Here is a 16,732-nt window from a genome sequence, read left to right as displayed (position 1 = left end):
CACTTTTAGTGCCTCAGAACCCCGGACAGCTTGCAAAACACGGCTGTAACTGTCCCAGCGCAAGCTGTTCAGGAAAGCACAGAAACGCGATGTTCGCGTGCTTTTAGCGCTGCTCGCAAGAAGCCTCCGGAGCAGGCACTTCTCGTGCAGCAACAACCGTGCCTGCTACGATCTTTCCTAGCCTCTTTTCCTCCGGGCAGCCGGCTTGAGCTGATGTGAAGTGTTGGTGGGCAAATCATCCAGAGAAGAGTCGCAATGCTTCTGGGCTGTTAGCAAGAGCTTTCCTTGCTGACCCTTTTCACGTTGGAGATTAGCTGGACATTTGCCGGTTTAGTGCCTTGTTTCTTCTGCGCAGCTTGCACAAAGCTCATTGCGGCTTTCGCGGTTCGAGTTGTGCATCGCCGGAGCTCTGCGTGAAAGAGCGAGAGAAGAGCCGCGAAAGCTCCGGGTGCGGCCAGCTCGCGTGTAGCCGCGAATGTGCGCTGTTCGCCGGTTGCAGGGCGAGTGCCTTCTGCGCGGCTGCTTCCAAGTTGACGGTAACTGCCAGCGTGCTAGCTGTGTAGGACAGTGAAGAGGCTGACGCGTGTGTGTCCGTAGAGCTGCTAGAAAGCGTACGTGACGAGCAGGAAGGGCTTTCAGAGCAGCCGGTTCTCGTCTTGCACAGTCGCCACACATCCGCACTTTTAGTGCCTCAGAACCCCGGACAGCTTGCAAAACACGGCTGTAACTGTCCCAGCGCAAGCTGTTCAGGAAAGCACAGAAACGCGATGTTCGCGTGCTTTTAGCGCTGCTCGCAAGAAGCCTCCGGAGCAGGCACTTCTCGTGCAGCAACAACCGTGCCTGCTACGATCTTTCCTAGCCTCTTTTCCTCCGGGCAGCCGGCTTGAGCTGATGTGAAGTGTTGGTGGGCAAATCATCCAGAGAAGAGTCGCAATGCTTCTGGGCTGTTAGCAAGAGCTTTCCTTGCTGACCCTTTTCACGTTGGAGATTAGCTGGACATTTGCCGGTTTAGTGCCTTGTTTCTTCTGCGCAGCTTGCACAAAGCTCATTGCGGCTTTCGCGGTTCGAGTTGTGCATCGCCGGAGCTCTGCGGGAAAGAGCGAGAGAAGAGCCGCGAAAGCTCCGAGTGCGGCCAGCTCGCGTGTAGCCGCGAATGTGCGCTGTTCGCCGGTTGCAGGGCGACTGCCTTCTGCGCGGCTGCTTCCAAGTTGACGGTAACTGCCAGCGTGCTAGCTGTGTAGGACAGTGAAGAGGCTGACGCGTGTGTGTCCGTAGAGCTGCTAGAAAGCGTACGTGACGAGCAGGAAGGGCTTTCAGAGCAGCCGGTTCTCGTCTTGCACAGTCGCCACACATCCGCACTTTTAGTGCCTCAGAACCCCGGACAGCTTGCAAAACACGGCTGTAACTGTCCCAGCGCAAGCTGTTCAGGAAAGCACAGAAACGCGATGTTCGCGTGCTTTTAGCGCTGCTCGCAAGAAGCCTCCGGAGCAGGCACTTCTCGTGCAGCAACAACCGTGCCTGCTACGATCTTTCCTAGCCTCTTTTCCTCCGGGCAGCCGGCTTGAGCTGATGTGAAGTGTTGGTGGGCAAATCATCCAGAGAAGCGTCGCAATGCTTCTGGGCTGTTAGCAAGAGCTTTCCTTGCTGACCCTTTTCACGTTGGAGATTAGCTGGACATTTGCCGGTTTAGTGCCTTGTTTCTTCTGCGCAGCTTGCACAAAGCTCATTGCGGCTTTCGCGGTTCGAGTTGTGCATCGCCGGAGCTCTGCGGGAAAGAGCGAGAGAAGAGCCGCGAAAGCTCCGAGTGCGGCCAGCTCGCGTGTAGCCGCGAATGTGCGCTGTTCGCCGGTTGCAGGGCGACTGCCTTCTGCGCGGCTGCTTCCAAGTTGACGGTAACTGCCAGCGTGCTAGCTGTGTAGGACAGTGAAGAGGCTGACGCGTGTGTGTCCGTAGAGCTGCTAGAAAGCGTACGTGAAGAGCAGGAAGGGCTTTCAGAGCAGCCGGTTCTCGTCTTGCACAGTCGCCACACATCCGCACTTTTAGTGCCTCAGAACGCCGGACAGCTTGCAAAACACGGCTGTAACTGTCCCAGCGCAAGCTGTTCAGGAAAGCACAGAAACGCGATGTTCGCGTGCTTTTAGCGCTGCTCGCAAGAAGCCTCCGGAGCAGGCACTTCTCGTGCAGCAACAACCGTGCCTGCTACGATCTTTCCTAGCCTCTTTTCCTCCGGGCAGCCGGCTTGAGCTGATGTGAAGTGTTGGTGGGCAAATCATCCAGAGAAGCGTCGCAATGCTTCTGGGCTGTTAGCAAGAGCTTTCCTTGCTGACCCTTTTCACGTTGGAGATTAGCTGGACATTTGCCGGTTTAGTGCCTTGTTTCTTCTGCGCAGCTTGCACAAAGCTCATTGCGGCTTTCGCGGTTCGAGTTGTGCATCGCCGGAGCTCTGCGGGAAAGAGCGAGAGAAGAGCCGCGAAAGTTCCGGGTGCGGCCAGCTCGCGTGTAGCCGCGAATGTGCGCTGTTCGCCGGTTGCAGGGCGAGTGCCTTCTGCGCGGCTGCTTCCAAGTTGACGGTAACTGCCAGCGTGCTAGCTGTGTAGGACAGTGAAGAGGCTGACGCGTGTGTGTCCGTAGAGCTGCTAGAAAGCGTACGTGACGAGCAGGAAGGGCTTTCAGAGCAGCCGGTTCTCGTCTTGCACAGTCGCCACACATCCGCACTTTTAGTGCCTCAGAACCCCGGACAGCTTGCAAAACACGGCTGTAACTGTCCCAGCGCAAGCTGTTCAGGAAAGCACAGAAACGCGATGTTCGCGTGCTTTTAGCGCTGCTCGCAAGAAGCCTCCGGAGCAGGCACTTCTCGTGCAGCAACAACCGTGCCTGCTACGATCTTTCCTAGCCTCTTTTCCTCCGGGCAGCCGGCTTGAGCTGATGTGAAGTGTTGGTGGGCAAATCATCCAGAGAAGCGTCGCAATGCTTCTGGGCTGTTAGCAAGAGCTTTCCTTGCTGACCCTTTTCACGTTGGAGATTAGCTGGACATTTGCCGGTTTAGTGCCTTGTTTCTTCAGCGCAGCTTGCACAAAGCTCATTGCGGCTTTCGCGGTTCGAGTTGTGCATCGCCGGAGCTCTGCGGGAAAGAGCGAGAGAAGAGCCGCGAAAGCTCCGGGTGCGGCCAGCTCGCGTGTAGCCGCGAATGTGCGCTGTTCGCCGGTTGCAGGGCGAGTGCCTTCTGCGCGGCTGCTTCCAAGTTGACGGTAACTGCCAGCGTGCTAGCTGTGTAGGACAGTGAAGAGGCTGACGCGTGTGTGTCCGTAGAGCTGCTAGAAAGCGTACGTGACGAGCAGGAAGGGCTTTCAGAGCAGCCGGTTCTCGTCTTGCACAGTCGCCACACATCCGCACTTTTAGTGCCTCAGAACCCCGGACAGCTTGCAAAACACGGCTGTAACTGTCCCAGCGCAAGCTGTTCAGGAAAGCACAGAAACGCGATGTTCGCGTGCTTTTAGCGCTGCTCGCAAGAAGCCTCCGGAGCAGGCACTTCTCGTGCAGCAACAACCGTGCCTGCTGCGATCTTTCCTAGCCTCTTTTCCTCCGGGCAGCCGGCTTGAGCTGATGTGAAGTGTTGGTGGGCAAATCATCCAGAGAAGAGTCGCAATGCTTCTGGGCTGTTAGCAAGAGCTTTCCTTGCTGACCCTTTTCACGTTGGAGATTAGCTGGACATTTGCCGGTTTAGTGCCTTGTTTCTTCTGCGCAGCTTGCACAAAGCTCATTGCGGCTTTCGCGGTTCGAGTTGTGCATCGCCGGAGCTCTGCGGGAAAGAGCGAGAGAAGAGCCGCGAAAGCTCCGGGTGCGGCCAGCTCGCGTGTAGCCGCGAATGTGCGCTGTTCGCCGGTTGCAGGGCGAGTGCCTTCTGCGCGGCTGCTTCCAAGTTGACGGTAACTGCCAGCGTGCTAGCTGTGTAGGACAGTGAAGAGGCTGACGCGTGTGTGTCCGTAGAGCTGCTAGAAAGCGTACGTGACGAGCAGGAAGGGCTTTCAGAGCAGCCGGTTCTCGTCTTGGACAGTCGCCACACATCCGCACTTTTAGTGCCTCAGAACCCCGGACAGCTTGCAAAACACGGCTGTAACTGTCCCAGCGCAAGCTGTTCAGGAAAGCACAGAAACGCGATGTTCGCGTGCTTTTAGCGCTGCTCGCAAGAAGCCTCCGGAGCAGGCACTTCTCGTGCAGCAACAACCGTGCCTGCTACGATCTTTCCTAGCCTCTTTTCCTCCGGGCAGCCGGCTTGAGCTGATGTGAAGTGTTGGTGGGCAAATCATCCAGAGAAGCGTCGCAATGCTTCTGGGCTGTTAGCAAGAGCTTTCCTTGCTGACCCTTTTCACGTTGGAGATTAGCTGGACATTTGCCGGTTTAGTGCCTTGTTTCTTCTGCGCAGCTTGCACAAAGCTCATTGCGGCTTTCGCGGTTCGAGTTGTGCATCGCCGGAGCTCTGCGGGAAAGAGCGAGAGAAGAGCCGCGAAAGCTCCGGGTGCGGCCAGCTCGCGTGTAGCCGCGAATGTGCGCTGTTCGCCGGTTGCAGGGCGAGTGCCTTCTGCGCGGCTGCTTCCAAGTTGACGGTAACTGCCAGCGTGCTAGCTGTGTAGGACAGTGAAGAGGCTGACGCGTGTGTGTCCGTAGAGCTGCTAGAAAGCGTACGTGACGAGCAGGAAGGGCTTTCAGAGCAGCCGGTTCTCGTCTTGCACAGTCGCCACACATCCGCACTTTTAGTGCCTCAGAACCCCGGACAGCTTGCAAAACACGGCTGTAACTGTCCCAGCGCAAGCTGTTCAGGAAAGCACAGAAACGCGATGTTCGCGTGCTTTTAGCGCTGCTCGCAAGAAGCCTCCGGAGCAGGCACTTCTCGTGCAGCAACAACCGTGCCTGCTACGATCTTTCCTAGCCTCTTTTCCTCCGGGCAGCCGGCTTGAGCTGATGTGAAGTGTTGGTGGGCAAATCATCCAGAGAAGCGTCGCAATGCTTCTGGGCTGTTAGCAAGAGCTTTCCTTGCTGACCCTTTTCACGTTGGAGATTAGCTGGACATTTGCCGGTTTAGTGCCTTGTTTCTTCTGCGCAGCTTGCACAAAGCTCATTGCGGCTTTCGCGGTTCGAGTTGTGCATCGCCGGAGCTCTGCGGGAAAGAGCGAGAGAAGAGCCGCGAAAGCTCCGGGTGCGGCCAGCTCGCGTGTAGCCGCGAATGTGCGCTGTTCGCCGGTTGCAGGGCGAGTGCCTTCTGCGCGGCTGCTTCCAAGTTGACGGTAACTGCCAGCGTGCTAGCTGTGTAGGACAGTGAAGAGGCTGACGCGTGTGTGTCCGTAGAGCTGCTAGAAAGCGTACGTGACGAGCAGGAAGGGCTTTCAGAGCAGCCGGTTCTCGTCTTGCACAGTCGCCACACATCCGCACTTTTAGTGCCTCAGAACCCCGGACAGCTTGCAAAACACGGCTGTAACTGTCCCAGCGCAAGCTGTTCAGGAAAGCACAGAAACGCGATGTTCGCGTGCTTTTAGCGCTGCTCGCAAGAAGCCTCCGGAGCAGGCACTTCTCGTGCAGCAACAACCGTGCCTGCTACGATCTTTCCTAGCCTCTTTTCCTCCGGGCAGCCGGCTTGAGCTGATGTGAAGTGTTGGTGGGCAAATCATCCAAAGAAGCGTCGCAATGCTTCTGGGCTGTTAGCAAGAGCTTTCCTTGCTGACCCTTTTCACGTTGGAGATTAGCTGGACATTTGCCGGTTTAGTGCCTTGTTTCTTCTGCGCAGCTTGCACAAAGCTCATTGCGGCTTTCGCGGTTCGAGTTGTGCATCGCCGGAGCTCTGCGGGAAAGAGCGAGAGAAGAGCCGCGAAAGCTCCGAGTGCGGCCAGCTCGCGTGTAGCCGCGAATGTGCGCTGTTCGCCGGTTGCAGGGCGAGTGCCTTCTGCGCGGCTGCTTCCAAGTTGACGGTAACTGCCAGCGTGCTAGCTGTGTAGGACAGTGAAGAGGCTGACGCGTGTGTGTCCGTAGAGCTGCTAGAAAGCGTACGTGACGAGCAGGAAGGGCTTTCAGAGCAGCCGGTTCTCGTCTTGCACAGTCGCCACACATCCGCACTTTTAGTGCCTCAGAACCCCGGACAGCTTGCAAAACACGGCTGTAACTGTCCCAGCGCAAGCTGTTCAGGAAAGCACAGAAACGCGATGTTCGCGTGCTTTTAGCGCTGCTCGCAAGAAGCCTCCGGAGCAGGCACTTCTCGTGCAGCAACAACCGTGCCTGCTACGATCTTTCCTAGCCTCTTTTCCTCCGGGCAGCCGGCTTGAGCTGATGTGAAGTGTTGGTGGGCAAATCATCCAGAGAAGAGTCGCAATGCTTCTGGGCTGTTAGCAAGAGCTTTCCTTGCTGACCCTTTTCACGTTGGAGATTAGCTGGACATTTGCCGGTTTAGTGCCTTGTTTCTTCTGCGCAGCTTGCACAAAGCTCATTGCGGCTTTCGCGGTTCGAGTTGTGCATCGCCGGAGCTCTGCGGGAAAGAGCGAGAGAAGAGCCGCGAAAGCTCCGAGTGCGGCCAGCTCGCGTGTAGCCGCGAATGTGCGCTGTTCGCCGGTTGCAGGGCGAGTGCCTTCTGCGCGGCTGCTTCCAAGTTGACGGTAACTGCCAGCGTGCTAGCTGTGTAGGACAGTGAAGAGGCTGACGCGTGTGTGTCCGTAGAGCTGCTAGAAAGCGTACGTGAAGAGCAGGAAGGGCTTTCAGAGCAGCCGGTTCTCGTCTTGGACAGTCGCCACACATCCGCACTTTTAGTGCCTCAGAACCCCGGACAGCTTGCAAAACACGGCTGTAACTGTCCCAGCGCAAGCTGTTCAGGAAAGCACAGAAACGCGATGTTCGCGTGCTTTTAGCGCTGCTCGCAAGAAGCCTCCGGAGCAGGCACTTCTCGTGCAGCAACAACCGTGCCTGCTACGATCTTTCCTAGCCTCTTTTCCTCCGGGCAGCCGGCTTGAGCTGATGTGAAGTGTTGGTGGGCAAATCATCCAGAGAAGCGTCGCAATGCTTCTGGGCTGTTAGCAAGAGCTTTCCTTGCTGACCCTTTTCACGTTGGAGATTAGCTGGACATTTGCCGGTTTAGTGCCTTGTTTCTTCTGCGCAGCTTGCACAAAGCTCATTGCGGCTTTCGCGGTTCGAGTTGTGCATCGCCGGAGCTCTGCGTGAAAGAGCGAGAGAAGAGCCGCGAAAGCTCCGGGTGCGGCCAGCTCGCGTGTAGCCGCGAATGTGCGCTGTTCGCCGGTTGCAGGGCGAGTGCCTTCTGCGCGGCTGCTTCCAAGTTGACGGTAACTGCCAGCGTGCTAGCTGTGTAGGACAGTGAAGAGGCTGACGCGTGTGTGTCCGTAGAGCTGCTAGAAAGCGTACGTGACGAGCAGGAAGGGCTTTCAGAGCAGCCGGTTCTCGTCTTGCACAGTCGCCACACATCCGCACTTTTAGTGCCTCAGAACCCCGGACAGCTTGCAAAACACGGCTGTAACTGTCCCAGCGCAAGCTGTTCAGGAAAGCACAGAAACGCGATGTTCGCGTGCTTTTAGCGCTGTTCGCAAGAAGCCTCCGGAGCAGGCACTTCTCGTGCAGCAACAACCGTGCCTGCTGCGATCTTTCCTAGCCTCTTTTCCTCCGGGCAGCCGGCTTGAGCTGATGTGAAGTGTTGGTGGGCAAATCATCCAGAGAAGAGTCGCAATGCTTCTGGGCTGTTAGCAAGAGCTTTCCTTGCTGACCCTTTTCACGTTGGAGATTAGCTGGACATTTGCCGGTTTAGTGCCTTGTTTCTTCTGCGCAGCTTGCACAAAGCTCATTGCGGCTTTCGCGGTTCGAGTTGTGCATCGCCGGAGCTCTGCGTGAAAGAGCGAGAGAAGAGCCGCGAAAGCTCCGGGTGCGGCCAGCTCGCGTGTAGCCGCGAATGTGCGCTGTTCGCCGGTTGCAGGGCGAGTGCCTTCTGCGCGGCTGCTTCCAAGTTGACGGTAACTGCCAGCGTGCTAGCTGTGTAGGACAGTGAAGAGGCTGACGCGTGTGTGTCCGTAGAGCTGCTAGAAAGCGTACGTGACGAGCAGGAAGGGCTTTCAGAGCAGCCGGTTCTCGTCTTGCACAGTCGCCACACATCCGCACTTTTAGTGCCTCAGAACCCCGGACAGCTTGCAAAACACGGCTGTAACTGTCCCAGCGCAAGCTGTTCAGGAAAGCACAGAAACGCGATGTTCGCGTGCTTTTAGCGCTGTTCGCAAGAAGCCTCCGGAGCAGGCACTTCTCGTGCAGCAACAACCGTGCCTGCTGCGATCTTTCCTAGCCTCTTTTCCTCCGGGCAGCCGGCTTGAGCTGATGTGAAGTGTTGGTGGGCAAATCATCCAGAGAAGAGTCGCAATGCTTCTGGGCTGTTAGCAAGAGCTTTCCTTGCTGACCCTTTTCACGTTGGAGATTAGCTGGACATTTGCCGGTTTAGTGCCTTGTTTCTTCTGCGCAGCTTGCACAAAGCTCATTGCGGCTTTCGCGGTTCGAGTTGTGCATCGCCGGAGCTCTGCGTGAAAGAGCGAGAGAAGAGCCGCGAAAGCTCCGGGTGCGGCCAGCTCGCGTGTAGCCGCGAATGTGCGCTGTTCGCCGGTTGCAGGGCGAGTGCCTTCTGCGCGGCTGCTTCCAAGTTGACGGTAACTGCCAGCGTGCTAGCTGTGTAGGACAGTGAAGAGGCTGACGCGTGTGTGTCCGTAGAGCTGCTAGAAAGCGTACGTGACGAGCAGGAAGGGCTTTCAGAGCAGCCGGTTCTCGTCTTGCACAGTCGCCACACATCCGCACTTTTAGTGCCTCAGAACCCCGGACAGCTTGCAAAACACGGCTGTAACTGTCCCAGCGCAAGCTGTTCAGGAAAGCACAGAAACGCGATGTTCGCGTGCTTTTAGCGCTGCTCGCAAGAAGCCTCCGGAGCAGGCACTTCTCGTGCAGCAACAACCGTGCCTGCTACGATCTTTCCTAGCCTCTTTTCCTCCGGGCAGCCGGCTTGAGCTGATGTGAAGTGTTGGTGGGCAAATCATCCAGAGAAGCGTCGCAATGCTTCTGGGCTGTTAGCAAGAGCTTTCCTTGCTGACCCTTTTCACGTTGGAGATTAGCTGGACATTTGCCGGTTTAGTGCCTTGTTTCTTCTGCGCAGCTTGCACAAAGCTCATTGCGGCTTTCGCGGTTCGAGTTGTGCATCGCCGGAGCTCTGCGGGAAAGAGCGAGAGAAGAGCCGCGAAAGCTCCGGGTGCGGCCAGCTCGCGTGTAGCCGCGAATGTGCGCTGTTCGCCGGTTGCAGGGCGAGTGCCTTCTGCGCGGCTGCTTCCAAGTTGACGGTAACTGCCAGCGTGCTAGCTGTGTAGGACAGTGAAGAGGCTGACGCGTGAGTGTCCGTAGAGCTGCTAGAAAGCGTACGTGACGAGCAGGAAGGGCTTTCAGAGCAGCCGGTTCTCGTCTTGCACAGTCGCCACACATCCGCACTTTTAGTGCCTCAGAACCCCGGACAGCTTGCAAAACACGGCTGTAACTGTCCCAGCGCAAGCTGTTCAGGAAAGCACAGAAACGCGATGTTCGCGTGCTTTTAGCGCTGCTCGCAAGAAGCCTCCGGAGCAGGCACTTCTCGTGCAGCAACAACCGTGCCTGCTACGATCTTTCCTAGCCTCTTTTCCTCCGGGCAGCCGGCTTGAGCTGATGTGAAGTGTTGGTGGGCAAATCATCCAGAGAAGAGTCGCAATGCTTCTGGGCTGTTAGCAAGAGCTTTCCTTGCTGACCCTTTTCACGTTGGAGATTAGCTGGACATTTGCCGGTTTAGTGCCTTGTTTCTTCTGCGCAGCTTGCACAAAGCTCATTGCGGCTTTCGCGGTTCGAGTTGTGCATCGCCGGAGCTCTGCGGGAAAGAGCGAGAGAAGAGCCGCGAAAGCTCCGAGTGCGGCCAGCTCGCGTGTAGCCGCGAATGTGCGCTGTTCGCCGGTTGCAGGGCGACTGCCTTCTGCGCGGCTGCTTCCAAGTTGACGGTAACTGCCAGCGTGCTAGCTGTGTAGGACAGTGAAGAGGCTGACGCGTGTGTGTCCGTAGAGCTGCTAGAAAGCGTACGTGAAGAGCAGGAAGGGCTTTCAGAGCAGCCGGTTCTCGTCTTGGACAGTCGCCACACATCCGCACTTTTAGTGCCTCAGAACCCCGGACAGCTTGCAAAACACGGCTGTAACTGTCCCAGCGCAAGCTGTTCAGGAAAGCACAGAAACGCGATGTTCGCGTGCTTTTAGCGCTGCTCGCAAGAAGCCTCCGGAGCAGGCACTTCTCGTGCAGCAACAACCGTGCCTGCTACGATCTTTCCTAGCCTCTTTTCCTCCGGGCAGCCGGCTTGAGCTGATGTGAAGTGTTGGTGGGCAAATCATCCAGAGAAGCGTCGCAATGCTTCTGGGCTGTTAGCAAGAGCTTTCCTTGCTGACCCTTTTCACGTTGGAGATTAGCTGGACATTTGCCGGTTTAGTGCCTTGTTTCTTCTGCGCAGCTTGCACAAAGCTCATTGCGGCTTTCGCGGTTCGAGTTGTGCATCGCCGGAGCTCTGCGGGAAAGAGCGAGAGAAGAGCCGCGAAAGCTCCGGGTGCGGCCAGCTCGCGTGTAGCCGCGAATGTGCGCTGTTCGCCGGTTGCAGGGCGAGTGCCTTCTGCGCGGCTGCTTCCAAGTTGACGGTAACTGCCAGCGTGCTAGCTGTGTAGGACAGTGAAGAGGCTGACGCGTGTGTGTCCGTAGAGCTGCTAGAAAGCGTACGTGACGAGCAGGAAGGGCTTTCAGAGCAGCCGGTTCTCGTCTTGCACAGTCGCCACACATCCGCACTTTTAGTGCCTCAGAACCCCGGACAGCTTGCAAAACACGGCTGTAACTGTCCCAGCGCAAGCTGTTCAGGAAAGCACAGAAACGCGATGTTCGCGTGCTTTTAGCGCTGTTCGCAAGAAGCCTCCGGAGCAGGCACTTCTCGTGCAGCAACAACCGTGCCTGCTGCGATCTTTCCTAGCCTCTTTTCCTCCGGGCAGCCGGCTTGAGCTGATGTGAAGTGTTGGTGGGCAAATCATCCAGAGAAGAGTCGCAATGCTTCTGGGCTGTTAGCAAGAGCTTTCCTTGCTGACCCTTTTCACGTTGGAGATTAGCTGGACATTTGCCGGTTTAGTGCCTTGTTTCTTCTGCGCAGCTTGCACAAAGCTCATTGCGGCTTTCGCGGTTCGAGTTGTGCATCGCCGGAGCTCTGCGGGAAAGAGCGAGAGAAGAGCCGCGAAAGCTCCGGGTGCGGCCAGCTCGCGTGTAGCCGCGAATGTGCGCTGTTCGCCGGTTGCAGGGCGAGTGCCTTCTGCGCGGCTGCTTCCAAGTTGACGGTAACTGCCAGCGTGCTAGCTGTGTAGGACAGTGAAGAGGCTGACGCGTGAGTGTCCGTAGAGCTGCTAGAAAGCGTACGTGACGAGCAGGAAGGGCTTTCAGAGCAGCCGGTTCTCGTCTTGCACAGTCGCCACACATCCGCACTTTTAGTGCCTCAGAACCCCGGACAGCTTGCAAAACACGGCTGTAACTGTCCCAGCGCAAGCTGTTCAGGAAAGCACAGAAACGCGATGTTCGCGTGCTTTTAGCGCTGCTCGCAAGAAGCCTCCGGAGCAGGCACTTCTCGTGCAGCAACAACCGTGCCTGCTACGATCTTTCCTAGCCTCTTTTCCTCCGGGCAGCCGGCTTGAGCTGATGTGAAGTGTTGGTGGGCAAATCATCCAGAGAAGAGTCGCAATGCTTCTGGGCTGTTAGCAAGAGCTTTCCTTGCTGAGCCTTTTCACGTTGGAGATTAGCTGGACATTTGCCGGTTTAGTGCCTTGTTTCTTCTGCGCAGCTTGCACAAAGCTCATTGCGGCTTTCGCGGTTCGAGTTGTGCATCGCCGGAGCTCTGCGGGAAAGAGCGAGAGAAGAGCCGCGAAAGCTCCGAGTGCGGCCAGCTCGCGTGTAGCCGCGAATGTGCGCTGTTCGCCGGTTGCAGGGCGAGTGCCTTCTGCGCGGCTGCTTCCAAGTTGACGGTAACTGCCAGCGTGCTAGCTGTGTAGGACAGTGAAGAGGCTGACGCGTGTGTGTCCGTAGAGCTGCTAGAAAGCGTACGTGAAGAGCAGGAAGGGCTTTCAGAGCAGCCGGTTCTCGTCTTGGACAGTCGCCACACATCCGCACTTTTAGTGCCTCAGAACCCCGGACAGCTTGCAAAACACGGCTGTAACTGTCCCAGCGCAAGCTGTTCAGGAAAGCACAGAAACGCGATGTTCGCGTGCTTTTAGCGCTGCTCGCAAGAAGCCTCCGGAGCAGGCACTTCTCGTGCAGCAACAACCGTGCCTGCTACGATCTTTCCTAGCCTCTTTTCCTCCGGGCAGCCGGCTTGAGCTGATGTGAAGTGTTGGTGGGCAAATCATCCAGAGAAGCGTCGCAATGCTTCTGGGCTGTTAGCAAGAGCTTTCCTTGCTGACCCTTTTCACGTTGGAGATTAGCTGGACATTTGCCGGTTTAGTGCCTTGTTTCTTCTGCGCAGCTTGCACAAAGCTCATTGCGGCTTTCGCGGTTCGAGTTGTGCATCGCCGGAGCTCTGCGGGAAAGAGCGAGAGAAGAGCCGCGAAAGCTCCGGGTGCGGCCAGCTCGCGTGTAGCCGCGAATGTGCGCTGTTCGCCGGTTGCAGGGCGAGTGCCTTCTGCGCGGCTGCTTCCAAGTTGACGGTAACTGCCAGCGTGCTAGCTGTGTAGGACAGTGAAGAGGCTGACGCGTGTGTGTCCGTAGAGCTGCTAGAAAGCGTACGTGACGAGCAGGAAGGGCTTTCAGAGCAGCCGGTTCTCGTCTTGGACAGTCGCCACACATCCGCACTTTTAGTGCCTCAGAACCCCGGACAGCTTGCAAAACACGGCTGTAACTGTCCCAGCGCAAGCTGTTCAGGAAAGCACAGAAACGCGATGTTCGCGTGCTTTTAGCGCTGCTCGCAAGAAGCCTCCGGAGCAGGCACTTCTCGTGCAGCAACAACCGTGCCTGCTACGATCTTTCCTAGCCTCTTTTCCTCCGGGCAGCCGGCTTGAGCTGATGTGAAGTGTTGGTGGGCAAATCATCCAGAGAAGCGTCGCAATGCTTCTGGGCTGTTAGCAAGAGCTTTCCTTGCTGACCCTTTTCACGTTGGAGATTAGCTGGACATTTGCCGGTTTAGTGCCTTGTTTCTTCTGCGCAGCTTGCACAAAGCTCATTGCGGCTTTCGCGGTTCGAGTTGTGCATCGCCGGAGCTCTGCGGGAAAGAGCGAGAGAAGAGCCGCGAAAGCTCCGGGTGCGGCCAGCTCGCGTGTAGCCGCGAATGTGCGCTGTTCGCCGGTTGCAGGGCGAGTGCCTTCTGCGCGGCTGCTTCCAAGTTGACGGTAACTGCCAGCGTGCTAGCTGTGTAGGACAGTGAAGAGGCTGACGCGTGTGTGTCCGTAGAGCTGCTAGAAAGCGTACGTGACGAGCAGGAAGGGCTTTCAGAGCAGCCGGTTCTCGTCTTGCACAGTCGCCACACATCCGCACTTTTAGTGCCTCAGAACCCCGGACAGCTTGCAAAACACGGCTGTAACTGTCCCAGCGCAAGCTGTTCAGGAAAGCACAGAAACGCGATGTTCGCGTGCTTTTAGCGCTGTTCGCAAGAAGCCTCCGGAGCAGGCACTTCTCGTGCAGCAACAACCGTGCCTGCTGCGATCTTTCCTAGCCTCTTTTCCTCCGGGCAGCCGGCTTGAGCTGATGTGAAGTGTTGGTGGGCAAATCATCCAGAGAAGAGTCGCAATGCTTCTGGGCTGTTAGCAAGAGCTTTCCTTGCTGACCCTTTTCACGTTGGAGATTAGCTGGACATTTGCCGGTTTAGTGCCTTGTTTCTTCTGCGCAGCTTGCACAAAGCTCATTGCGGCTTTCGCGGTTCGAGTTGTGCATCGCCGGAGCTCTGCGGGAAAGAGCGAGAGAAGAGCCGCGAAAGCTCCGGGTGCGGCCAGCTCGCGTGTAGCCGCGAATGTGCGCTGTTCGCCGGTTGCAGGGCGAGTGCCTTCTGCGCGGCTGCTTCCAAGTTGACGGTAACTGCCAGCGTGCTAGCTGTGTAGGACAGTGAAGAGGCTGACGCGTGAGTGTCCGTAGAGCTGCTAGAAAGCGTACGTGACGAGCAGGAAGGGCTTTCAGAGCAGCCGGTTCTCGTCTTGCACAGTCGCCACACATCCGCACTTTTAGTGCCTCAGAACCCCGGACAGCTTGCAAAACACGGCTGTAACTGTCCCAGCGCAAGCTGTTCAGGAAAGCACAGAAACGCGATGTTCGCGTGCTTTTAGCGCTGCTCGCAAGAAGCCTCCGGAGCAGGCACTTCTCGTGCAGCAACAACCGTGCCTGCTACGATCTTTCCTAGCCTCTTTTCCTCCGGGCAGCCGGCTTGAGCTGATGTGAAGTGTTGGTGGGCAAATCATCCAGAGAAGAGTCGCAATGCTTCTGGGCTGTTAGCAAGAGCTTTCCTTGCTGAGCCTTTTCACGTTGGAGATTAGCTGGACATTTGCCGGTTTAGTGCCTTGTTTCTTCTGCGCAGCTTGCACAAAGCTCATTGCGGCTTTCGCGGTTCGAGTTGTGCATCGCCGGAGCTCTGCGGGAAAGAGCGAGAGAAGAGCCGCGAAAGCTCCGAGTGCGGCCAGCTCGCGTGTAGCCGCGAATGTGCGCTGTTCGCCGGTTGCAGGGCGAGTGCCTTCTGCGCGGCTGCTTCCAAGTTGACGGTAACTGCCAGCGTGCTAGCTGTGTAGGACAGTGAAGAGGCTGACGCGTGTGTGTCCGTAGAGCTGCTAGAAAGCGTACGTGAAGAGCAGGAAGGGCTTTCAGAGCAGCCGGTTCTCGTCTTGGACAGTCGCCACACATCCGCACTTTTAGTGCCTCAGAACCCCGGACAGCTTGCAAAACACGGCTGTAACTGTCCCAGCGCAAGCTGTTCAGGAAAGCACAGAAACGCGATGTTCGCGTGCTTTTAGCGCTGCTCGCAAGAAGCCTCCGGAGCAGGCACTTCTCGTGCAGCAACAACCGTGCCTGCTACGATCTTTCCTAGCCTCTTTTCCTCCGGGCAGCCGGCTTGAGCTGATGTGAAGTGTTGGTGGGCAAATCATCCAGAGAAGCGTCGCAATGCTTCTGGGCTGTTAGCAAGAGCTTTCCTTGCTGACCCTTTTCACGTTGGAGATTAGCTGGACATTTGCCGGTTTAGTGCCTTGTTTCTTCTGCGCAGCTTGCACAAAGCTCATTGCGGCTTTCGCGGTTCGAGTTGTGCATCGCCGGAGCTCTGCGGGAAAGAGCGAGAGAAGAGCCGCGAAAGCTCCGGGTGCGGCCAGCTCGCGTGTAGCCGCGAATGTGCGCTGTTCGCCGGTTGCAGGGCGAGTGCCTTCTGCGCGGCTGCTTCCAAGTTGACGGTAACTGCCAGCGTGCTAGCTGTGTAGGACAGTGAAGAGGCTGACGCGTGTGTGTCCGTAGAGCTGCTAGAAAGCGTACGTGACGAGCAGGAAGGGCTTTCAGAGCAGCCGGTTCTCGTCTTGGACAGTCGCCACACATCCGCACTTTTAGTGCCTCAGAACCCCGGACAGCTTGCAAAACACGGCTGTAACTGTCCCAGCGCAAGCTGTTCAGGAAAGCACAGAAACGCGATGTTCGCGTGCTTTTAGCGCTGCTCGCAAGAAGCCTCCGGAGCAGGCACTTCTCGTGCAGCAACAACCGTGCCTGCTACGATCTTTCCTAGCCTCTTTTCCTCCGGGCAGCCGGCTTGAGCTGATGTGAAGTGTTGGTGGGCAAATCATCCAGAGAAGCGTCGCAATGCTTCTGGGCTGTTAGCAAGAGCTTTCCTTGCTGACCCTTTTCACGTTGGAGATTAGCTGGACATTTGCCGGTTTAGTGCCTTGTTTCTTCTGCGCAGCTTGCACAAAGCTCATTGCGGCTTTCGCGGTTCGAGTTGTGCATCGCCGGAGCTCTGCGGGAAAGAGCGAGAGAAGAGCCGCGAAAGCTCCGGGTGCGGCCAGCTCGCGTGTAGCCGCCAATGTGCGCTGTTCGCCGGTTGCAGGGCGAGTGCCTTCTGCGCGGCTGCTTCCAAGTTGACGGTAACTGCCAGCGTGCTAGCTGTGTAGGACAGTGAAGAGGCTGACGCGTGTGTGTCCGTAGAGCTGCTAGAAAGCGTACGTGACGAGCAGGAAGGGCTTTCAGAGCAGCCGGTTCTCGTCTTGCACAGTCGCCACACATCCGCACTTTTAGTGCCTCAGAACCCCGGACAGCTTGCAAAACACGGCTGTAACTGTCCCAGCGCAAGCTGTTCAGGAAAGCACAGAAACGCGATGTTCGCGTGCTTTTAGCGCTGTTCGCAAGAAGCCTCCGGAGCAGGCACTTCTCGTGCAGCAACAACCGTGCCTGCTGCGATCTTTCCTAGCCTCTTTTCCTCCGGGCAGCCGGCTTGAGCTGATGTGAAGTGTTGGTGGGCAAATCATCCAGAGAAGAGTCGCAATGCTTCTGGGCTGTTAGCAAGAGCTTTCCTTGCTGACCCTTTTCACGTTGGAGATTAGCTGGACATTTGCCGGTTTAGTGCCTTGTTTCTTCTGCGCAGCTTGCACAAAGCTCATTGCGGCTTTCGCGGTTCGAGTTGTGCATCGCCGGAGCTCTGCGGGAAAGAGCGAGAGAAGAGCCGCGAAAGCTCCGGGTGCGGCCAGCT

Source organism: Chlamydotis macqueenii, chromosome 12 (genome assembly GCF_036417535.1).
Source record: "Chlamydotis macqueenii isolate bChlMac1 chromosome 12, bChlMac1.mat, whole genome shotgun sequence".
Taxonomy (NCBI): Eukaryota; Metazoa; Chordata; class Aves; order Otidiformes; family Otididae; genus Chlamydotis; species Chlamydotis macqueenii.
This window is presented reverse-complemented; position numbering follows the sequence as displayed.